Below are 25,286 nucleotides of genomic sequence, written 5' to 3' on the forward strand. Positions count from 1 at the left end.
TGTCTATGAGTCTGGCTCCTTCATTTTTATGTCTTCTTCATATACACCTATCGCAGCAACCATAATATCATATTCTAATTTATTAATTTACCTTTGGCCCTTTGAGTTGGTGAGGATGCTGTCCCACTGACTGGATAAGTGAACAGAAATTGGCAGGATTTTCAGTTTTTGCTAAATGAATCACCAAATGCCCTGGCTCTGAATCATTTCTGGAAGATTCTTCTTCTCAAGCTTCTATAAAAAGGGCAACTTATGATTCTCGATCTGGGAATATGATGGCTCAAACCTTCTCTGAGAAACTGCGTGTAAGGGGTACTCAAACGGTGGCACATTCCCTCTCCTGCCTCATTCAAAGAACCACCCCCTGAAACGAGCGTTTTCTGTGACAGTGATGTCTTCACTGGAGGGCGGTCACGACAAGCCTCCTCCGCCTGGTCCACGTGAAGCACGGGCCGCCTTTCCTCAGAGCTTCCCGACTTCTCCCCGCCCAGGCTAGTTCTGGGGGAATCTGTCTGCTGCTTCCGGTTTCTAAACGTATTTTGCTTTTCTTTCCTAGCTGCATGGTTTTGATTTTGGATTCCTTGAAGTACACATCACCCAGGCCAATGTTTACAGTTCTTTAGCCAAGTGGGAGTGGGATCAGGCAAGGGGGGATGGCTGCTGATGACTGGGCTGCAGAACCAGCTTCCCCAGGAGGTGGTCATTAATCTAACATTCTGGTTATAGTTTTAGGGGAACTTCTCCAGGGCCACAGAGATTTCTGCTGATCCAGAGGACTTGGGGAAGCTTGTAACTCAACACAAAAACCCCACCTGAGCTCAAATGGCTGAAGCCGGGGAGGTTTGCTCCTGCCTTCCAAGTACCTGTCCTCAAAGTCTCAATTCTGCTGTGTCTACGGCCGAATGAATTGTCACATCCGTGTGCATCCCCTACCCAGCAATCTGTTTATCAAGAAAGAAGCCTGTTGTCTCCCAAGTTCTACTTTCCAGGTGACTGATATTAATTAGTTTGCAGCCGGCGCAATTTATCTCTAGCTGAAACCAAAGCAGATGAAAATGCTGTCGTGCAGTAAGATTTCCTTTCTTGAGACGATGAATGGGATGGAGATATGTATCTGGGAGAACAGGTTTCAGGTGGAGCTTCCATCAGCCGCGCTTTGAAATGCATTGTTAAACTACGGCTGATCTGGGTGAGGAATAAAAATAGCATGTCATATTTTGACTACATTAACTCCTTTCCAACACGAGAGGCTGAGGCCCCTGCACAACGGGAGACTTGCTCTGAAAGTAACAAGTGCGGACTCCGTTCGTAACTCTGGAGCTAGTTCTCAATTATTGGCATTTCTTGAAAGGCATCGCTGATTTCCTCAAAGCCGTGGCTCCACTTCGGAATCCACCTCAGTCCCCCAGGGCAGAGAACAAAGCTTTTAAATGAACCTGCCTTCCTTTGTATTGTTATTGAGATTACCCACTAAAATTGTCCCTTCTGGCTAGTTTGCATATGGAGTCAGCACTGGACCCCTGAGACGTTGGCCAAAAGGGGTGATTAGGACCACCTGACAGTGAAATAATCTTCTACCGTAGCTGTGTGATCCTAGCCAAGTTATTTCTCTACATTTCTTAGCTTCAGTTTCTTCCATAGAAAATGGGAAAATAAAGCCCGTTTTGCAGGGTTATGACATTTCCTGGGCTAATCTATGTAAAAGAACCTGGGAAACAATGAATACACTCCCTTCTCTTCCTAGCGGCCCAAACGGGCAATTAAATGCCTGCGAAAAAATGGAAAGCTGTGATGAAATCTGATGTCAAGAGGATGCCTTTTTAAACATATATATATATATATTTTTTTTTTTCAATTCCATATACTATTCTAGACAGATTAAGGGAACTGAAAACAACAACAGAAAACCTATGGTCAGCTCAGGGCTGCAGAGCTGGTTGTAATCATGACCAACTGTATGTTTTTTGCGTGTGTGGTTTACCTCTCCAAGCACCACTTTTCACGTCACTAAAGTGAAAGGCGCAGATGGCTTCTGGTTCTAACACGCTATGGACATAGAAAAATAGTGCAGTTGCCGCTCATCTTTCTCTCTCCACCCCTGTGGGGTTTTCCTTCTCCTTCTCTTTCACGCTGATATTCCCCTGGCTTTTTCCTTTGGTCGTCTTTCCCTTCTTGATGCATGTTCTCCTTGAGATGTATCCTTGACCACAGTCAGTGACTTCCTGAAGACTATGGAAGATGACTTCCAGATCAGTTTCTCTCGCCCAAATCACTCTCCCAAGCTTCAGACTCACAGACCTACTGGGCATTTTCTTTTGAGTTTCTCCTGGAAGTTTAAGAACAATATGTCCCAAACTGAACACATCATCTTGCTCCCTAAAAACTGACTTATAGTCCCTTTTTCAGAGGTGATCATCAACTCAAACTGTTCCGGCAAAACTCAGGAGTTATCATAAATCCTCCCTCCCTTTCATCACCGAGTCTAATTTCACCAAATCTAAGGTCACTAAGTCTTGTTTATTCGACGTCTTTTAAAGATCGCAACTTGATACTTTTTCATCTTCCTTATTCCAGTTATAACCAATTCCACTGTACCTTCCATTTAGCAAAACAGGGCTTCTAAAACTTGAATTTTATCCTACCTGTTTTGATTTAGAGCCCACTGATAGTTTCACATGGCTCTCTGGAACCAAACACAATTGCATTTGGTTTGAGTGTAAGTTCATCTACGAATGGTACCTACCATTCCCTAAATATTTTTTACCATGCTCTCAACCCCATTCCTGCCCCATACTTCAACTCCACTCTGCCTCCACCTTTGTAGCTTGTAGAATAAACTCTATCATGTTGTCAGAACTTGGCAAAATCTTTTCCCTCGGCTTAGAATGCCCTCCCTCTCCTGCCCTAGCCCTCTCCTGCGTGGTAGAGAGCCCATGCTTTGGGGTACGGCACACCTAAGATCACACCCCCGATCCCATACTTACAAGCTCTGTAAAGGTAGGCAGGTTATTTATGCTCTCTAAATTTCAGTTGGATCACCTTTAAAATGTAAGTAACAATATCCACTATATAATGATGTTGTAAAGATTAAAGATGGTGCAGTTAGTATGGTATCTGGCACATAAGAACATTCAATAATTGTTAACTAATATTTGTCCTTTACAGCTCGATTCTGAGCTCCTCCTCCTGTGCTGCCAGACCCCTCTCTGCACCCTGCTCAGGATTTAGCTCCACAATGTCAGGAACAGAGTCTGTTTTGTTCACATTTATTTAGCACTTGTCACTGTATCTGACCCACGGCAGGCCCACCATAAAATTAGTCAATTCTGACAAGATTCAACTCAAATGCTGTTTCTTCTAGGAATTTTTTATTAAACCTTTAATTTTGGTTAAGTACTTCTCTTAAGTAATAAACTCTGCTTTTACGTTGTTGGCACAGTTTCCCTTTCTTCTCTAGATTCTTGAATTTCTGGAGGACAAAGACTGTGTCATTTATATATTTGACTCCCCAACACCTTTCCCAGATTCATCTAGTAGCACTCAAGAAAAGCTTTTTGAATGAATAAATGGATGGATGAATGATTTATCTCTTCCTCTCTTTGTTTTCCCCTTCCCATGCTCCATTTACATTCTGTTTATAAGAATCAGGCAGAGAATATGGAAACTGATGGATGTCGGGTGGGTGAGACCACTCCCTCTCCCAGAGCAGACACCGCAGGCAGCCCCCTGCGTTCTGATGAAATAGGGACAGTGGTACCTGGGTGGGCACATTTCCATCACAAGAGCTTTAGGAAAGCTTTTCCCTTGATAATGTAGTTTGGTGCAGCCATTATGGAAAACAAGATGAGATTCCTTAAAAAACTTAAAATAGACTTACCATTATAATACAGCAATCCCACTCCTAGGCATATATCCAGAGGAAACTCTAACTTGAAAAGACACATGCACCCCAATATTCATAGCAGCACTATTTACAATAGCCAAGACATGGAAGCAGCCTAAATGTCCATCACTAGATGATTGGATATAGAAGTTGTGGCATATATATAATAGAATTCTACTCAGCCATAGAAAAAAATAGCATAGTGACATTTGCAGCAACATGGATAGACCTGAAGATTATCATACTAAGTGAAGTAAGCCAGAAAGAGAAAGACAAATACCATGTGATATCACTTATATGTGGGATCTAAAAGTAATGACACAGATGAACATACTTACAAAACAGAAACAGACTCACAGACATAGAAAACAAACTTATAGTTACCAGGGAGGAAAGGGGATGAGAAGGGATAAATTGGGAGTTCGAGATTTGCAGATACTAACTACTATATACAAAATAGATAAACAACAAGGACCTATAATATAGCACAGGGAACTATATTCAATATCTTGTAGTAACCTATATGAAAAAGAATATCAAAGGGGATATATGTGTGTATATATATGACTGAAACACTATGCTGTACACCAGAAACTGACACAACATTGCAAACCAACTATACTTCAATTAAAAAAAACAAAAGAAAAAAGAAAAACAAAGCTTTCCTTTGAGCAAGGACATGAGAACAGCCCAGGCGAGCTGGGACCGTGCAGACCTCCCCGAAGGAAGTTTGTAAGGCTGGTGTGTAGGTGACAGTCCACCCTCCCACTTTGCCCATGGGGTTTAAACAAGAGCCTGGAAGGGTGATGCATTTCTACAAGCTCAGGTGAGAGCAGCTGAGAGATGGTCTGAGAAGGAAGAGCAGACCTCTGTACCCTCCCCTCTGGGCCATGGCCTCCAAACCACCTTGTAGGCCAGGCAAAACGCCGAGCTGACCCTGATATGCATCGAAATGAAAGGTTTGTCTGCAAATCAGGGAAGAATTCTTTCAGCACCTACAGGACCGGTGCCAGGGAGTTAACATTTGGAAACCTCAGCTCCGTGCCAGGTCGTTGTTGGAAAAGCAGCAGATCTTGGAGCAAATGCCAGGGAGGTACAGAGGGGAAGAAGTGAGGACAAGGACTCCAGGAGTTAGCTATTCAAGAATGTTCAAGAATCCTGATAACTCTTTTCCTTGTCAAAGAGAGAGAAAGAGAGCGAGAGAAGGACATTCAAAGGAGCATTCATCGGAGCAGGTTGTTCCGAGTTTTGGGGGAATTGGGAGGGCAGATGCTACAAGGTTATTGGAGTCAGTGTCAGATGCGAAAACAAAGTGGCAGTGACATGAGCTAAGAAATGACTAAGCACTCGAGGCCTGGAGTTGCTAATAGACGGATCCAAATGCCAAGTGAAGCAGTTGTCTCAGCTCATTTGAATACTTCTGAAGAGGTGATGAAAAACTAGCAGGAGAGACAGAACCTTGTCTCTTGCAGAATATCCCGAGCTTACAAGATAACACTGCCTTCCTCTGTGACTGCGACTGTGGCTGTTCATCCGGCCCCCTTGGTCACTTTCTCTGGGGTTTTAGAATGGAAAGTTCAGAACCAGGGCACACCACGGTTTCCTTTGATAATGGGGGCTTTTATTCTTAAGGAATCACTTCCTTTTTGCAGCTGGGGAATCTCCCTCTCCGATTACAGGCTGCTCAGAGTTTTAAAATAAAAGGGAAGGTGTGGCACTCAGGCAGTCAAGCTTTGAGGCTTTAGAGAACTTCCTTCTGCTTTCTCCCATGTCTCTTTCCCCCCCTTTCCTGATTGTTTCTGTACTGGAGGAGCCTGAAGAATCTGGGTCTGGGGGATGCAGTTAAGTTAGGGGAGGACGTTAGAGAAGGCAAAATTCATGTTACAGATTTTATTCTCTCTCGGTGTGTTTGTAGAAGCAAAGTCACTAAGGAAATGTGTGCACATAATGGATGCTCAATAAATACTCCTATCTTTGCTTCTCCCTCTCCCTTTTTCGTTTCCTCTCTCCCTGGCCCCTGCTCATCTGTGTTTGGTTAACAAGGATAAAGATTCTCTGGGAATCATTATTGTTAATGATAAAGGCTACCATTTACTGAACACCTCTTCTACCCCCAGGCTATGTATTAGGCACTTTTATGATCTCAGTTGTGCCTCATTGTAACACGGAATGGGAGAGGCAACTGTGCCCACTATACAGATGTGGAAATTGAGCAAACACAGAGTTACTGCCTCGAGAGCTACAATGATGTAGCTAGAATGCCCATTAAGTTTTCCAGACTCTGACTTCATGATTTTTTTAAAGAAATAATGCTACATTTCTCTCATGGACCATGCAAACGTGGCTTTCTTGCAGCAAACCCATGTCCACTCATTTAGTGCTCAGACCAGGGCTTAGTTAAGTTGGTGAATTGGGTTGAGCAGCCCTCCCTTTGGCATGCCCCTCCCAGCTCCCTCGGCTGAAACACCAACCAGTCATGCCACCCTTTCAGTCAAGCACTCTTGTTTATCTCCTGTAACCAAGGCTCACTCATCCCTACTCCTTTGGCCTTGAGGGACCCAAGGTCTCAATTAGCTAATTAAATAAGCTTATCTGGGCCAATAGCTCTTAATCCCTAAGTCACTACTCTTCCCTCGGTACTGAATGCAGAATCAAAGATGGAAATTTCAGTTGGTAAAGATTACTGGAAGAGAAGAAGGGCTGAAGTAGACAAAACTTCACTGCCTCTCCAGTCTCACTGAATACCACTGCCCATCCTCCCTACATGTTGGCAGGTCCTTGCTTATGAAAACCCCACTGAGAACCCACCACGGAGTGTTGAGATTTGAGCCTCCAATGTTTTAAATGATAAGAATCCATTAAGAAAGACTTTTCCTGATTTTGTTAAGTACTTTGTGAGCAACTACTATATGCTAAGCTCCGTTTAGGTAGGAAATTCAGTGGGAGAGCAACTTATGCCTCTGGAGAGGTTCTATTCTATGGGACACTTCAATCTTCCTCTCCTGTGAACGTTTTTATAGCTTGTTGAACACTTAGGAAGATACCTTCGAGAAGACCAAGCATCCAATGACTAGGGAGAAAAAAGATTAAGGAAAAACAGAGGAATATTAGTTTTAAACTGCTCATTTAGAATGACCAGTTTCAATCAATGACAATTTTAAGATATTAAATCCAATCTGGAGTAAACTTGTCAAAAAAAAATGCCATTACTGTCATTCTCCAAGGTTTTTCTAATAAGATCAGGGTCAGTGATGGGAAGTAAGCTGGAAGATGAATAGGATGGCAGGAAGCAATTGAGTTCCAAGAAGTTGCCACGACTTCCCAGCTTGATGACTTGATTCTGAGACAATGAGGTTGGAGGTCTTTGGTGAAACTGGCCCAGGGAACTGCTGCTGGTTGCTTCTGCACGTGGTGTGGGACCCTCCTCTTATGTAAGCTGCTGAAAAGCACTTCTTGGCATTCTCCTCTGAGTTATAGGGGAGAGAGAGACAGCCCCAGAGACTCTCTCTGCTCCTTGAATTCTTCTCTCCTGTCTACTTTGTCCAGAAGCCTTGGTAGAGTCATCACATGGCCCAGTAAGAAGCAAATCCCGGCTCCATCGGTTACTAGCTTTGTGACTCTGGATGAGGGTTTAATCCCTCTAAGCCTCAGCTTCTTGGTCTGTAAAATGGGGATAATATTCATCTTGACTAATAATACTGGCAAACATTGATAAGATGATTATTTCTTTGTCCAGACACAGCTGGAGATGGATCCCCTCATGGGAGGCTCATTCTCCAAGAGTTACATATGGTTAAACCAATCAATAGCTAGTATTATCAAAAGTCATGGTCCCAGTTCAGAAATCACTGCAGGTAACCTTTTTGTTTTTAATCATGGTTATCTTTTTAAAAATTAAATGACTGTGCAACTTCTGTGATAACCATCTCCGCCAAGGATGAGTTTCCATCATTTAATAAATGGCACAGTTTGGAAGAGCTTCTGAACTCAGGTGAAGAGCGCTCCCTCCACCTCCCACTTAGTCCCCTTAGGACAGAAGGACAGTGAGACATTTAGTTGACTGAAAGCATATCCTACACAGTGGACAAGTGTGCAGAGTGCTCATATGCTGTAATGACTCCTTGTTAAACACAAGGAGAGACAGAGAAGGAGAGAGATTCCATATGCATCATTCAGTACCCTTGTAAGTGACGCAGAAAATTTGTGCCCCCACCTGTGACCTGATCCTGTGACTTGCTCTATACTTTGGTCTAGAAATTTCTGACTTGTAGCAGTGAGGGGATACGTAGTTCCATCACCTTTGGCAGGGTCCTGGTTGGGTCTCCCTATCGCAGGGCTCAGCCTGCAGAGAACACATTCATCTTGAATAAGGAAGAGAGAATCTTGTCAGTTCTGCTGTCTCTCTGTCCATCCTGCTGGACTCTGGTCTTTTGTCTGTTCCACTCTTATTATGGGATCTGTGAGAAAAGAAAAATCACTTCTCTTGTGAAGGTCAGCCAGTAAAATGTGCTCATAGGTCCCCTAACCAAACCTGATGAATCTAGCCCCATTTCTCCCAGGTTACAATCCCAGAAAGCCCCCTAAAGGTCTTTCTTTATCATGACTTCCCTTCACACAGGCCCCACAGCAGCTACCTGTCATGATCGTTTTTGAACCTCCTTGCAGGGTGATAATTTTGTCTTTTCATTTTCCTGGATCATTTGTGGAGGTGAACTGGGCTGGGAGGGTGAGGTTGAGGGCTCAAAAAACAAAGCCCTGGGTTTTTAGCTACATCTGGTTATCCCAGTTAGTGCTTGTGGGAAATTACCAGAGAAAGAATGGGTAGCTCTGATACAGGAAAATGGGGCATGAGAAGATGGCCATGTCCCATGTCCCCGGCATGTCCCTGGGAAGCACCCCATCAAGCGAGGGTCCTTGGTTTTGTGTAAGAAAGAATTCAATCATGAGCCACAGTCGAGTGAAGATATATTTATTCAGGGAGTTGCACACTCCATAGGCAGAATGAGGGTCATCACTGAAGGCAAGAGAGAGAGATTAGGAGGTGCAGGGTTGTTGGTTTTTATTGGCTCAGTAACTTAATATGCTAACAAGTATGGGGATTATTCCAACTACTTTGGGGAAGGGGGGTGGATCCCAGGAATTGGGCCATCACCCACTTTTTGATCTTTTATGGTCAGCCTCAGAATAGTCATGGCACCTGTGGGAGTGCTATTTAGCATGCTAATGTATTACAATGAGCATATAATGAAGCTCAAGGTCTTCTGGAAGTCAAATCTCCTGTCATCTTGGGCCTCAACATCTACTGGGAGTTGAATCTTCTGATCTTCCGCCATCTTGGTGCTCGTTGTGGTGTCATTCTTTTAATGATTGTGCCCTGCCCTCTTCCCTCCTGTCTCAGCTCCAGACAGTGCTGACTGGTAAAGACTTGAGAGGAGCTACTTCCTGAGAGTCACCTGGTCCCTGAATCATCCTGCAACATCTTTTGAATCATCCATTCATTTATGCTGGGCTGTGGGTGACAAACATCTTTTGAGCCCCTAACCCATGCAAGGTAATGCAGTTATTGAGAAGGAAAACTACCAGGTTGTTGCTCACACTCCAAGAGTGGGAGACAAATGAGCCAACTAGGAAATCAAAGAGTCCTAACTTGCTTTTAAATGGCAAGTAGGGGCAGAGGGTGTCCAAGGAAGCCTTTCAAGGCATGGTTGCAATGTACTGAGTTCTGAGCAGAGGAAGATAGTGTGCTTGGACATCCAACAGACCGAGACTAAAATTTCACATCTGCCACACATTTTCAGTGTTCTCTTAGACAAATTATCCTTCCTCTCAAAATGCAGGTTCCTGAGTTATAAAAGAGATATTTTTGGTGAAAATTAGCATGTTTGCTCAAATATAAGTATGTCTCATGTCCAACACTGAGTAGTTAAATACGTGGAGATTCTGTTTTTGTTATTATTATGTATGGTAATTATTTGTTTCATATTAGGAAACTATCACAGGTCACCTAAGTCAATAATAATTAGAACTAGGGCACAGTCTATTGAGGAAATGAAAGACTGTCAGTTTGACTGATACTGGCAACGGGTATGGAAAAGAGGGGTAGGAAGCCTGGATCGGGACACAATGGATTGTCAGGCAGAAACCTATTCATTAAGGGCCGTGCAGTGTAAATTATTTGCTTGAGGGAATGGGAGCCTTTGAAGGCTAATCGCTTTTAAGGAAAAGTGTATGGTAGCAACTAAACATCCTGAGAACGTGGCTCTTGTTGTCAGCTGTCTGGTCCCCCTGCTCACAAAGCCTGGGGTCGTTGACCACCTAGCAATGGAAAATAAAATCTCAGGCATCGCTTTGCCTCTGTAGAATTCTCAGCAATTTTTCAGAGAGTAAAACATTCTTTGTGAAATTCTTGAAGATTTCTCCCCGTCACTCTGAAATGCCCTGAATTTCAAGCAGCTCTAATGTTGCTGACTCACTTCTCGTTTCATAAGGATCTGGGTTGAGTTGTCATATGTTATAAATCTCTAGTTTACGGAATCTTTCCTATTGCTGTAAGGGAGAGCTGGAAGTGTGTCAAAGGAATTCAAGGCGGGCTAAACAGAAGTTGAGCTTAAAAAGTGCCCTGTAATTTTGCTCTTTTTTTTTTTTCAGTAAAAGGAGACCGTTAATGTTTTTACAGAGGGTCATTATTTGATTTTTGTCTTAAGGAGGAAATGTCAAGAGTGGACTTCAAGATATATGTCTATTCTAAGACTGATTGCATTTAACATAAATTTCCCAGGACTTCCTTTAATGCTTTATGGAATCTCGCTACATCATTCATGGCAAAAGCCTGCCAGACCTCTGACAGGAGGCACATTTCTCTTTTTAGGATTTTTGGTTTGACTTTGCCTTTCACAGATAGACACATCTAACAACTTTGGGAAACTGCTCACCCAAGCCTGTATGTTAAACAGGAAAAGCAAAGATGTGGCAATGCACAGGAAGAGAAAAAGGGGCGGGGCTAAAAAAGGATGTGCTTTATATCATAGTATTTTCCCCCTGGTATCAGCTCTAATGACAAAACTTACAGCATAAACTCCATGGGACTTAATGTGATTTTGCAAGCCAACTTATCTCTTTCCCTGGGAACATAAAGTTGCCGATGCCTTCACATAGTTCCTCATTCCCTGTAGAATACACATGGATGGATGGATGGATGGATGACCTAGAATAGCAACCCCTGTCTGAAAATATAACTCCTTAACATGCTATTACACTTACTTTCTTTTTCACCTTTAAGAAAGCTGTTATCTCTGAATGTTTTGACGTTGATCATTGTTACCAATCTCTTTGAGACTTTTCTGTGGCTACACCTTGTGTTACTCCCTTCTCTTTGTGGATTTAACCCCACTTTGGCCTAAGGCCAAAGTAAAAAAACAGACCTCCTCATCCAATTTACATCTCCTGATCAGGAAATTGAGCTTCTACCTTCCACCAAGTAAGCATGGTTTCTTATGGGGAGGGATGCTGACTCATGAAAAACGCAAGGCAATAGCCGTATGCAAATATATCACTTATCTCTTAAAGTGATTTCATTAGACAATGGGTCTGTGGTACCTGAGATGTTGTCAAATAGTTTGGTTTAATTTTACATAATTTTGCAGCTAGGAATGACATGAAATTCTCTGTTTGCTACTGTTGTATCACCTATGTTTTCGTTACTAGAAATGTAAGCTCCCTGAAGGCAAGGGTTTTGAGGCTCCTGTTAACTGATGGACACTCATCTCATAGAACGATGCCTCACACAAGTAGAAACTCACTAAATATTTGAAGAAATGAATGACTGACTCAAAGTCAAAATGCCTTCCTTCATTTGTCCCCTGTCTTCGCTTCTTGTGGGTTTTGGTTTTCTCACTTGGTGAGGGCACCCAGGGTCACCTACTAGGAGAGAACTTACAGTTGTTTTCAAGATCATGCCATTTTATCATGGGGACCTGGAATTTCCATACTCATCCTTTCTTGCTGATACCAGCTGATTTTAAGTCAACCTTTGTATTATTTTCACACTCTCTGTATTTCTGAAGTTGCTTTTAGCACAAGCCTATTTTTCTTAGATTATTTTGTCATGCACATATACCTATTTCTAAAATGTCATTAAACTTAATTTTCTGTTCTACCGTGTTTCCCCCAAACTGTATTTTCTTTTCTTTGCACTTTCTCATTTGCTTTCCTCATATGTAATTCTTTCTTTCAGGTCACCCAAGAACAGTTGCCTGAGTTTCCTGATAACATCTCTATTTTGGTATCTTCTGCAGTAGGTTTTAGCTCTTTCAATACAGCCCAAATCAAAGAAGTACATTCCATGCATTTGGCAAGCAAGTGTTAAGTATTAACTCCTAATAGCCCTACTCCTTTTTATCTATCTATCTATCATCTATCTTTTAGGTAAAGTTGCCAGATAGATTTGAAGTAGGAAATGGAAGGTCACTCAAGCAGGGAGCTATTTTCCTGTGTGGGGAAAAAACTGTCTTCAAACAGTCATATCAAGAAACAAATTCCTTCCATTGACAGCTGTAGTCTGTCCAAAGGGCAGATAAATAATCATTTGTAAAGAGGTAGTGGAAACATCTTTTTATACGTAACAGTAAGAATAGTTTTGATCAAGTTTTTAATTTGTTCAGATGCAAAAGTAAAGGGACAGAGATAAAAGCACCACAGGTATGGATTGTTTAGTAGCTACAGTGATAGTTCAATGCCATTATAATGCAGTTTTGAATAAATTCAATGAGATTATGTGTATCTTCCTGACTTGGAAGTCAGGAAGATGATGCGGTTAATTAGGACTTAAGAGAAGTAAGAGAGTAGAAAACAAAATTAAAGCACTAAATTGGTACCCTCTCCCTGCCCATCAAATTTTTTTTATCAGTTCCTGGTGAGCATGGATGTGTTTTTGTACCTTGAACCACACCTACATAAGTGTGTATGCAATTGCTTTAAAATGTTTGCTTTCACATAATATGATAGTTGGGTTTCCCATTATATAATTACTTGATAGGGGTTGTCTAGAACTTTCGAGAATGAAGGCTTCTCATATGAAGGGGTATCTCTGAAAAAAAATGTTCTGTAATCATCAGCCATGTCTATAGTGAGTGTAATGCTCAAAAGTGCTAGCTTGAGTTATATGAGTTTTTCATTGTTGATTTATGCCTAATTACTACTTCGATTATGTTTAGTTTCCTTCTGATAATTTTGGTGGGAGGTTTCTACGTGCGCTATTATAAAATCTGCTTCTGGAAAGATTGATGGATCCTAATAGCCATCTGGCCCTTGTATTGCTTGCCCAGTTGGGATTATTACAATGTGGTACTCTGACAGATTCCATGGCAGAGAACAGATAGCCCACATGGGCTGTGAGGAAACAGTGATTTCGACTTAAGAAAGCATAAAGATGTGCAGTGCAAAAGGTACCATTGTTTTCACTGGGTTTAATGATGTTGGAGACTTCAATTACATTACAAAGGACTCTGTTAGGAAAGAGGTTTTTAGCTGCAAACAACAAACCCAATCAACAGGAATGTAAACTAACACGAATAATCGTTTTCCACTTAACGAAAGTCAGAAGGTTGGTTATCACTGACCTGTTCAACGATAAAATAGTGTCAGGGATTGTACTTTAACTCTCTTGGATTTTTTTCCCCCATGGTTATCAAATGGATGCCACATCGTTGAGTCTTGTGTCTACCCTAAAGTTAGGAAAAATAAGGTAATATAAACAATCAGTAATGTCTGCTCATTTTATCAGTAAACTCTTTTACACATTACTTTTGACCTTCACATACCTTCTTGTTTAGAAGTGTGTCATGTGGCTCACCCTGGTTGTAAGGGAAGCTGGGAAAGCGTATATTTAGGTTTTGTGGCCTCTAAGGTAGATGGGGCAAGGAAGGAGATAAGATGGTTAGAGGTTAAATATTTAATTAACCAATCAATATTCTATAACACAGTCTGCCCCTTACTCTGGTCTCCATACACAGCCTTCTTCATATAGATACATTTCATCCTTCTCCCTCAGGTAATAACCCCAAATAGCATGCATTTTAGAATCCAGCTTGAAGCGCCTCATCTCTGAGTGACAACCAGTCCTCACTATCAGATCCAGATGTGGATTTTCTGGTCTAGTGACTATCAGCTCAAAGACAAGTAATCTGTTCCCTTCACTCAGTACACAATGGTGGTGAAGGCCAACAAAATCTCCATCTTGGGAAAATGAAGATTGGGAGCTACATACAAATTGCTGGTCCGTAACATGCATCAGATGGCAAGGGCTTTGCCCTGGCAGTGGGGCAAACGTTTTTGTTAGGCTATCTGCCTATCCTTTTCTAAGAGAACCCCTGATATCCGTCATGGCTGTATCTGAAGTAGACCTTGGAGAAGATGCGCTTCCTGAGGAATGTACAAACTTCCTGGTTCATTTCTCACTCGTGAAGTTTCAGGGGCTTATAGCATCAAAGAGTCACATGTTTGAGATTTCCTGAGCAATATCATCTCCTCAAAAACATGGTAACCTCGGGGGGGACCTGGCTTCTAGTAATTTCTGTGTGAAGAAACTTAAGCCAAATATATATGTAGACATAATCTTTGTGAGAAATCCCGTGTCCAAGTGCCTCAGTTTAGAGATTAGTCTAAGGGGCAATGCTTTGTGTGCATGTGAAAAAAATCAATTTGTGTTGGAAAACACCATCCTAGATAAAATCTTTGCTGAGGCGTAGTTGTTATGGTTGTTAAATATTGGGATGCTTTCTCAGAGCTTGGTAAGTCACTGTCTCCCACATCCCGAGTCTAAACCCTCAGATCCAGCTACCAAAAGATTAATGCTTGACATGGTATGAGGACTTTCCAGGATCCTCCTCCAGTCCTGTTGCCAACGTTCAATTTGATTCCTTATTGCCCTGTTATAGCTTTAGTATATTACCTCTGGCTTATACCCAGTTAGGGCAGGATGGAAATATATTCACTGGTATAGGGGGTCCTGGGACCATGCCAAACATTTTCCAAGGAAATGACACATTAGGAGAATGCTAATCAAAGCCTTTAAAAGGTCAATACTAAGTTGAAAGGGCAACAGAGAAGGATGTAATAAAAATAAAAAGAAGATCATAAATAGGTTGGTTTGAGACAAAGAATGACTTGGTTGAAGGTAGGTTCAGGAGATAATTTTGTTAATGTAGCCCAGTTGCTGTGTGTCTTGGCATGGTGCACTGCCCAGGGGCATGTCCTTAAAGCCACTGACCCATCCTGGATACAAGCCAAACACAAAGGGTCAGGAGCAGAAGCCCAATTAGTCAGGTACCACCAGTGTAGGCAGTCAAGGGACCAAAGACCAAAAGGTCAGCGAATACAAGAGGGAGCAAGAAGATGTCATAGATCTCAGAACACAGACAGGGTTCAGAGTCTAAGAGGTTAGGAATTTGGCAGAAACAACTCTAGTAATAAGGGTTGAACTTGGGTCCTAGGGCACAAAGTGCCCCGTTGTTCTCTGCGACTACCTGCTGAATGTGGATGAGTAGCAACCACAGCTGCTGGGCATTGACAGGACCTCTCAAAGGCTTTTTGTAATTAAGAGCAGGACAGAAATGTTGGTGAAAACTTATCTAGACTTGACTACTGAATTGTCTTTTTTAGCTTTTTAATTTGTATCCATGTAGTTATTTGTCATATTTCTTGAGAACATAACATTACATCTATTAATACAAGTACACTTTGGAGGAGTGCTTGTAAGATGCCAGGCACAGTGCATTTATTACATGTAATAAATATGTCATTTACCCTTCACGACAATGATATGAGGTTGATCTTTTTATCATCTCCACTTTATAGAGGGCATAAAAGAGACTCCATTCACTTTCTTTACCAAGCTCTCCACCAGGCTCATCCTCACACATTCATTCACCCATCCATCTATCCAGTCAACCAACCATTCATTCATTCCACAAACTGATATGCAAGTTGTGCCAGGTGTCGGGCACACATGAGGAACAAAACTGAGAAGCTCACTTCTTGAAAAGTTTACAATATTGCGGGAGAATCAGCTAGTTACATCATCACCTGTGATCAAGTGTGACAGGTAAAACGATAAGATGCCAGATACAGTGTGAACGCAGAGAAAGGGCACTTGCTGTTGTTGAGAAAGGGGCAGAAAAACTTTGCTGAAAGATATTTAAAGTGAAAAACCAATGGACAGTAAGAGTTCAGTAAGCAGGAATCAAATTATGTTCAAGAACAGGGAAAGGATTCATTTCCTAATTTGAACAGAAAGTGGGAAGGACAAACGAATGAGAGATCAGGCAAAAATGGAAGGCAAGATGCCAGGCTACAAAGGGCATTTTGAAGGGCTTGGATTTATCTTAATAACCCTGGGAAACCTTTGATGAGTGTTTTAAGTAGGGGAGTGACATGATTCATTCGTTTTGCATTCTAGAAGCATCACTCTGGCTATAGTGTGTAGGATGGACTGGATGGAGCAAGACTGTGGGCAGAGTCATTTGGGATGAAGTCAGCTACGGTCTCTGGGTGAGAGAGAGCAGTGACCTGAACTGTGGCAGTGGCCACTGGAATAGAGGAAGGTGAATGGGATGGACAGATGTCTATCTAAAAAGGTGAGCTAGACAGAACTTGCCGTGGGTCTTCTACATGGAATGTGTGATACAATGGATACACTGTTCTTTCTCTGGGGTAAATATGATATAAAATTTCACGCCGTATTTTTAACATCTAATTGAGTGAGAGCTTATGGGAGCCCTACTCCAACAAAATGTATATTTGCATAGTTAGTAAATAGGAGAGGGGAACCTCCCGTTTTCATGAAATAAGCCCCGTATTTATGGCAAAGGATGGGTTGTATTAGAACATGAGGATGCTTGGTGTGCACTTGGATTCCTTTCTGCAATTATGAAGCCAAGTAGAAGCTCTACTGTGAGGCATTGGAATATGGGGCTCAGTGGGGAAATTTGGGGGTATTCTTCCTGACAGCAGTTGTTTATTTTGAAAGAGGAGTATGGTAGAAAACATTCTGTCTCACCACACTGAGATCTGACTCTCCCTTTCGAGTTACTTTTTTTTTTTTTTTTTTTTTTTTTTTAATGAAGAAGGACTTGAAGCCAGATTCTAAGAAAACAAAATGACAGCAGCAACTTGGAAGAATCTGGATTCGGCCTGGATACCCGTGCTAGAGAAACCTCATTTTTCATCCATTTCATAGCTGGGAAGTACATGAATAGAAGCCCCTTTTTGATTTTCTCTTGCTTCCCTATTGAATTCAACTTTTGTCCAATTGAATAGACACATATTTTCCTGCCAGTCATCACAGCAGCTATTCAGCAGCCCATTGAGAGCAGTTTTTTCTTGCCTGTGGAATGTACCTTTACCGTTGTTGTTTCAGGCTGTATTCTGTAACTTACTCTTGTTCCTGCGGTGTGGCTGGCCAAGGCCTAATCATCAATCTGTCATCATTTCTGAGCTTCAGCCCTTCACGCCTTGTCTTGTAAAGCTTTGCCTCACACGTTTAAACTGGTGTCCAGATGAAAATGCAGGAGATCTTCAGTTACAGGAGCTCCTTCTTGCTCTCACTCCGTAGTTTTCTCATCACTTCCCGGGAAGGGAGGCAGGATGTTCGAGGTCCTTTGATGCACAGCAGCTGCTTTTTTTAATCCGTGGTCACAGAGCACTGTCTTAAAGCCTGGGGGAGCTGACAGAGTTCCGGCCGTACCAACGACATCTCCTGCCCAGATGGTTGGAATAGACTGTTTTCTGACTCTCCACCTTCACTCTTGCTCTCCTCCAAGTCGATCACTGTCCTGCAGTCAGTGCAATTTTCTTAAACATAACGTGATCTTTTCTGTCCTGTCTTCAAGCCCTGAGAACTAGAGCCTTTCATAACCTTACGTTCCATCTCTTGGATTACTGTGGTCCACCCAGACCAATCTTTAAATTCTGCAGGTTGGCCGTGTTTTCCCTCTCTCCCAGGACATTCACATGAAACTATCACTGCCTGGAATAGTTATCTCATCCTCCTGTTTACCCTGCAGGTCTCAGCTCAGTCCTCGTTGGCTCTGGAAACTTGCTCTGTGAATCCAGGCTGCATGCCCTTCTATCCCCCTTTCTCCTAGTTCTCTTTATTTTCCTTGTCATGTTGCTTAACGATTATCTTTGATAGTTGCCTGTGATCATCTCTATCTTCCTGCACAGACTTCATACCCCTTGAAAGTAAGGACTGTGTTTTTCATCTTTAAATCCCCAGTGCCTGCCATAGGGGCTACTCTATAGTAAGAGCTTGGTAATGTTTGTTGATTGCTTAGGGTTGTAGGAAAGTCATATTTCCATTTACACAAAAGAAGTCCTTCTCATTAATCAATGGAAGTGCCTAATATTAATTAATCTGTGCTCACTTGAAGGCCATTCAATAAGCATTTTTAGCACCTATGAATATGGGGGACTATGTTGAATGCTGAGGATCTGAGGATGACTGAAATATTTTTCTGCTTCTCAAGGCATCCCAAGTTTGATTAGGGAAATAGAAAAGTGAACAGGTAGACATGGTGTGATATATACTCCAACAAACCTGTGCACGCATTGCCCTGGACTGTAGAAAAGGTAGTATTTCAGTCTACCTGAGCATCTCTACATACGCCACTTACACTGAGTCTTAATAAATTTGTGAGTAGACTCATTGACACACAGACGGCAGACAAGAGGAAAGAAGCAAATCTTTGGAGGAGGAAGTAACACATGCAAAGGATCAAAAGTTGGGGAGAATGCTGGCATATTCAGTGAGCTGGCTGGTCAATGGAGTCTCCAATGATGGGAGCATATTGAACCTGTAGGGTAGTGAGAAGCTAAGTCATTATGTCTTTTGATGCAGTTTAACAACTTGGGGGCTATTAACTGATTTTAGGTATGAGAGAGAGATGCCCAGAGTGACACTTTAGAAAGATCACTCTAGCAGCAGTGTGGAAGATGGATTGGAGGAAGATAATACTAGAGGCCAAGGAGACCTGTTAGGAACACTTCTAAGTTGTGCTAGTGAAAAATATGATGGGCCGCCATATGTTAGTTTTTAGCCGTGTGTCTGAAGAGGAAGTGAAAGGGTTATGAGTGTCTTAGGAGGCAGACCCGTACTGCCATGCCTTGAAAGAAGCTGTTCCTTCTCGGATTATTGTTCTCTCCTTTTCTTAGCTAATTCCCATTTATCCTTTACCATTCAATTCAAGGGTGGCCTCTGGCAAATTTTCTCTGACTCTCCCATTCCATTCTGATTAAGATAGCCCTATCTTTGAGGCCACACTGAATATAGTGTGCAGCCTCTGCAAGTGTAAATTACAGTGTAAGCAGTTACAGAGCAAAGGCAGTGTCCAATTCAACCTGGCAAAAGGTTGGCAGAGTGTAAGGTGCATGCTATACACTCAGTAAGTATTGCCCAGATGGGAACTTTAGGAAAAAAGAGTAACTTAGTGTGACTCTCAGGTTTCTTCTTGGGCAACAGGGATGTGGTGGGGATAATCACGGAGATAGGGTAAAAGAGGAGAAATAAATCTGGGGAATAATCTGGGGAGAGTGACAGCAATTACATTTACTTGAGATGGGTTGAATTCAAGTGGCTTATGACAGGAGTGCCTAAAAGCATTTTTTTTAGGAGAACTAGTGTGATCTAGTGTGAGGTCAAGTGTTGTGATTCATTGATTTATAGGTGGCTGGTTGTTGAAAATATACAGTTTCATCATCTAGGAACACTGTGGATATTCAGAACCGATTCATTTTTTGTAATTAGGCCATATGTAAAGTTCTTCACTACTTGTGAAGAGCAATTTTAATGGCGTATGGGGATGCTGCAGAGTTTACAGTGATCTGAGAAGTGGAACAATTGGAGGCAGTGAGCATAACGTATTCTTCTCAGAAGTGTGGTTGTGAAAACAGAACAATGGTTGAGGTAGAGTGTGGGAAGGAGTGAGAAATAAGCTACACAATTGAGGAAGCTTTCTTTCTTTTTTCGAGTTAAAAACCATAATGAAATCTTGAGAATAAATTTAAGAGGGAGGCATTCATATATAGGTGGAGGAGATGTGTGCAAGAACAAGGTCTAGGGTAGAGTGGGGTCAAGAACTCAAAACAAAGGATTATGTTGGCTGGAAGAAAGTCCCATCTCTCTCTGAGACTAGAGGGAAGAAAGAATGTGTACATGTGTAAGTTTAAATTAAGAGAGGAGAACTCGTTCACACCTAATTTCTTCTGTTTCTCTGGGAGGAGGTACAGGACCATCTGCAGAGACTGATGGATGTACAGGTGATGAACATTTGTGGACTGGTTTCTGTGGGAATTAAGCACAGAACTACAGAGACTGACAAAAAATTACTGTGTAGCTGAGCAGACATTGCTAAAATGGATGAAAGAATGTCTTTAGTGTAATACTTTGCACAGTTGTGTGATCTAGCTAACATCAATCCAATAGCTTGTGTCCATCTAAGATAAAGGAAGATAATTATTAGTGATTCAAGTTGGCAGTAACAGGGTACACACATGAGTTTCTAAGCTGGGATCCATGATTCATGGTCCAAATGCAACTTCAGGAGTCAGCATCTTGTGTACTCCTAAAAGGCTATGAAAAAGTTTGTAGATAAACAGATTTTTATAAAGAGAGAGTGGATAGTTTTTATATAACTTTCAAAGTGACTTGTGATCAAAATTTTAAGAATGAAAGATTGAGGGAGAAGTATAATAGTTGTGAATAAATGATCCTCAAAAGGTAATGAAAAAATGAGACTGTAATAATTCTTTTGGGTTACAATGTTTGTAAAGCAATTACTTACATTTTTAAAAAAGAATAATTTGAAAAAGTACTAATAACTGGAATAAATAAAGGACTCTCAAAAATAAGGAAACAGCTCAATGAAAAAAGAGGCAAAACATTTGATCCTACAGTTCAGTTGAAAAGATATGTACATGACAAACACATGAAAAGATGTTTAAAAGCATCGATTATTAGGGAAATGCAAATCAGGACTACAAAGAAATACTACTGCACAATTATTAGAATGGCTCATTTTCTTTTTAATGGCAATACCAAATGTCAGCGATGATGTGGAGAAACTAGAATTGCAGTATTTTGCTGGTGCAAGTTCAAAATAGTATAGCCTTTTATAAAACAGTTTGATAATTTCTTATGAATTTAAATCTATAATTACCATACAACCCATGAAAATATTCTTTGGTATTTACCAAAGAGAAATACCAATAGATGCAGTGGCTTTATTCACAAATGTCAAAACTTGAAACAACTCAAATATCCACCAGCTGGTGAATGGTTAAACAAATTGTGATGTACCATACAATGAAACACTGTAATAAGTATTTTATTCAGCAATAAAAAAAGGAATGAAGTACTAAAACATTGAACAGAAATGATAACTCTCAAAAGCATTATGCTAATTGAAAGAAGCCAGACTCAAAAGGCTACAATTCTGTATAATTCCTCTTATATAACATTCTGGAAAAGGCAGAACTAGAAGGACACACATTAGATCTGAGGCTGCCAGGGGCTAGAATTAAGGAGAGAAGATTTTCTACAAAGGGACACAAGGGAACATTTTGGGGTGACAGAAATATTCTACATCTGGATTTTTGTGTGGTTACCTGGCTATACAAGTTTATCAAAATGCATAGAACTGTCACCTTAAAAGAATTTTATTGTATGTAAATTACACCTCAATACGTGTAGGAAAAATAGAGCATAAAGCTCTTGAAGCAGCTCAATGGCACAGGTGTATACATGGGTTTGGACTATCTGCTCCTCAGTGTCACTTTTCACTAGTGTTTATTCCCTTTGATCCAGCCACTTCCTCAATTATGGATGCAAAGCACAGAATCCTCCAAGGTTTTTACTAAAAAGAGGTCTGGAAGGAGACCTCCAGGTGGTAAGAGTGGGAGAAAGCATCCTACTGGCAAAACGAAAATCAATGGAAAACATCCGGGCCACTCCCTTTCCAGTGTTTTTAACAACTTATTTTCTAGTAAAACTTTACGTGGTATTAATAATGGACTCCATTGTCTTATAGCATTATACTCAGAGGCAACTTTTGCCCCAGGGAGGTGTAATCAAATTCATCCTTCCCATTCCTATTTCACCTTGGAGAACAATAGTGAAGATGAATTTATTAGATCTTTGTACAACAAACAGTGCATGTCTTTCTTGGAATGCATGCCAAGGAGGGGCGTTTGCTTAAAAATAATGAGAGAAGAGCTTTTGTTTCTTGAGGTCCAGGCATAGATGAAACACAGCATTGTACGAGGCTTTGCTCAGTGGAGTCACACTGTGAAGGACCTGGACACATGGGAGAGGAATGAATATGGATGATGAGCAAGAGGAGGTGAATTTGTGAATGGAAGCATGCTGAGAATAAAATGATCAAAAGCTCTCATTATTGAATCTTTCATAATACCAAGTACATATACTAAGTGTTCCATGTATCTCCAGGAATTGAATGAGAGTGAAGTTGAATTGAGCAGCTTCCGGAGAAAAGGACAAGCTCTGAGTCATTGCCATTGGAAGAGTATGTTTTGCTTGTCATGGAAACTCAAGAACCCACCCCAAGCCTGTCTCTAGCCCCAAAATGTGATTCAAACAATTATCTTCTAAAAATGTTGTCTCTTCAAGTATCATTGATGAGGGTGATGGTGAAGTGCCTCATAGACCAAAATGCATCTTCTTATCCTCAAATGTCTCATATTTATGACAAATGCTGCAGGGGCAGTATCTCTTTAACAGTCGATATACTAAGTGAAGGGTTCTTACATAAATTCACTAGCAGGGAGGTTGTAGTTAGTTTCCCTGAAACTACATGTATAATAATTTAACAGTAACACCCGCAGAAGCTACAGCCACTGTTAAAGAGGGTGTGACTCCTTCCAGTATAGTTCTTGATACAAAAGTTACTCTTTCCTTAACAGAAAGAGAATGAGATGCTCTTCCACCACTGCTCTGTGAAATTATAGAACCAGAGCATGGAGGCGAGAGGAGAGGAGAGGAGAAGGGAAGGAGGAAGAGCACTGAAAGGGAGGAGGAGGGAGACCATAGGGAGAGAGGTGGAAATAAAGCCATTGCCCGGGTAAAAGTAATACCTGGTCAGAACTTTTTCAAATACATCATTGGAGGCAGAATAAACTTTAGAAACACCATAGATAAAGAAGTAAGTAGTCCAAATGAAACCTAATGACTAAAACTTGAAAGGACTGCAGACTGACTCCAAAAAATCAACTTGAATAGAAAAATAGTCTGGGTATTCGAACAGAGGCAGCCCAGGTCTCAGCACTGAGGGCCAGAGGAGCACAGCCACACCCAGCAGAACACAAGTCTCTACTGGACTGAGCCACGGCCAGCTACAGGTTTTCATCAATTTCTTGGGAAGGAAAACTTGGAAATTAAAATGAGAATTCCATTTTGGATGCAATTTGAGTTTGCCAAATGTAATTTGTTGATATTATACATATAGTTAAACAAGCTGGAGTTTCTGTGCCATCAGAGTCCTGGCAAATAAGTGACAGCAGATTCAAATCAAGTGATTTGAAGACTGTTTAATAAAGAAAGTGCTTTCAAAGATACTGGGAAACCACAAAGAATAAGGAGCATTTACCAGGGACTATTAAAGTGTGGGTCTTAGAGGGGCACCATGACCATTTCTAGGCATAAACAGGCAGGGAAAGAGAATAGTTGCTGGAACTCGAAAGAAAGAAATATGACATGAGGGACACTGGCTAGGCCCTCTGATCATCTGATGAGAATGTAGCCAATCAAACACTCTGACTTAGTAGAAGTAAAGAAAATAGCATGATTCTTTCTCTTCTCTGTATCTGGGTTCTTGCCAGTGCTCCCCATTGGGCGACCCCCACAGGAACCCAGAGATACGAGAATCTATCCATGCAACACCTACAGATGAGCCTCCCGAGGCAAAGAACAGGGTGCAGAGCCAGGCCGGGAAGGGCAGTGAGCACATCTGGAGAGACAAAGAGATAAGCAGCTGCACAGCCAATGCCTCTGGCCCCCCGGCAACTATTCTTGTCCTTCGCCCATTAAAAAAATGTATGGCCCAAACACAGGAGATGGATAAAGTTGCTACTGTATTATTGTAGGGGTGATGTTGGTTTGTTCATTCTTCTACTTGAAACTGAAAACATTAGCCACTGGTCATCAGATAAAGTCGCAGAAAAAGAGAAAGTAAGTAATCGTCACGTTCAGCTGCTTCAGTCCTGCTTCAGTAGCTGGTCCTGAGGTCCAGTTTGGCAATCATCACTCACATCTCCTGCCTCACATTTCAGGATCCTCATGCCTTTGGGCAGCACCTTGGCTGGATGGGTGGTGACCTGAACCTTCAGTCCTGTAGTTTTGCATCCTTAGGGATCTTATCGTTTAGGGAGGATGTGAGGAGGGGGTTGATTCAGTTTTCCATTCATTGTTACTATTGGGAAAGTGGGGACTAAGAGGTATCCAGGTGACATCCTATGTTCCACACATGGTCCTCCTTGTAATCTTTGATCGCAACAACCCAGTGACTCAGGATTAACCATGCCTGCAGGTACAATGACCCTCCTCTGCCTGTTAGAGCAGCTGCAAAAGGAACATGGAATGACTGAAGGGGAACAGTCAGCTTTTATTTCAAGAGAATCAGGATCAGAACCTTGTTTCAATTGTTTCTCTTTTGGCATTAGGATTCGCGAATCCATTAAGCTTTTGTACAGTTAAGCCAGTGAATGTTGTGAATTTGTTGGATTGTCCTTGGCTTAAAAAATGTCGTCTGGTTGAAGGCTGTGTTCTGAAGGGTGCAGTATTAGCTTCTTAGCAATGCTGTAACAAAGAAGCACAGACTGAGTAAACAACAGAAATGAACTGTCTCACCGTTTTGGAGGCTAGAAGTTCAAGACTGAGTTGCCAGCAGGGCCAGATTCCCTGTGAAAACTCCAGGATAGGATCTATTCTGGGCCTCTCTTCTAGTTTCTGGGGGTTTTCTGGCTTGTGGCAGTGTAACTCCAGTCTCCACATGGCACTCTTCCTGTATGTGTCCAGCTCTGTGTTCAAATTTCCCCTTTTTATAAGGACACTGGTCATATTGCCTTAAAGGCCCAGCTTACTCTACTATGACCTCATTTGACTTAAGTAATTAGATATGTGATGGCTCTATTTCCAAATAAGGTCACATTCTGAGGCACTGAGTGTTGAGATTTCAACATATAAATTTTGGAGGGACTGGATTCAACCCATAACGGGAACCGTGAAAACTAGTATGTCTATTTTTCCTCCCACACCAAGTAGGCAACAGAGTGTAGCACCTGAAGTTTTGCCCGCTGGCAGGACCACTGTCTTTTGGGAAACTGGAAGGTTTCCATC

The 25,286-nt window shown here is 41.6% G+C and overlaps 1 long non-coding RNA gene across 7 annotated transcripts in view; it reads left to right on the forward strand.

The window, feature by feature from the left end:
• LOC140700553 (uncharacterized) overlaps positions 1-25,286 on the forward strand; it is a 77,887-nt gene that overhangs the window by 3,432 nt on the left and 49,169 nt on the right. For 4 of the 7 annotated variants that reach the window (XR_012078963.1, XR_012078957.1, XR_012078959.1 and 1 more), the window contains exons 2-4: positions 727-989; positions 9,282-9,434; positions 16,338-16,515. This is a non-coding gene — a long non-coding RNA (uncharacterized lncRNA). The remainder of the gene's footprint in view (positions 1-726; positions 990-9,281; positions 9,435-16,337; positions 16,516-25,286) is intronic. The other 3 variants (XR_012078958.1, XR_012078962.1, XR_012078960.1) reach the window with 3 other exon arrangements.

The sequence above is a fragment of the Vicugna pacos genome, chromosome 2 (genome assembly GCF_048564905.1).
Source record: "Vicugna pacos chromosome 2, VicPac4, whole genome shotgun sequence".
Classification (NCBI taxonomy): Eukaryota; Metazoa; Chordata; class Mammalia; order Artiodactyla; family Camelidae; genus Vicugna; species Vicugna pacos.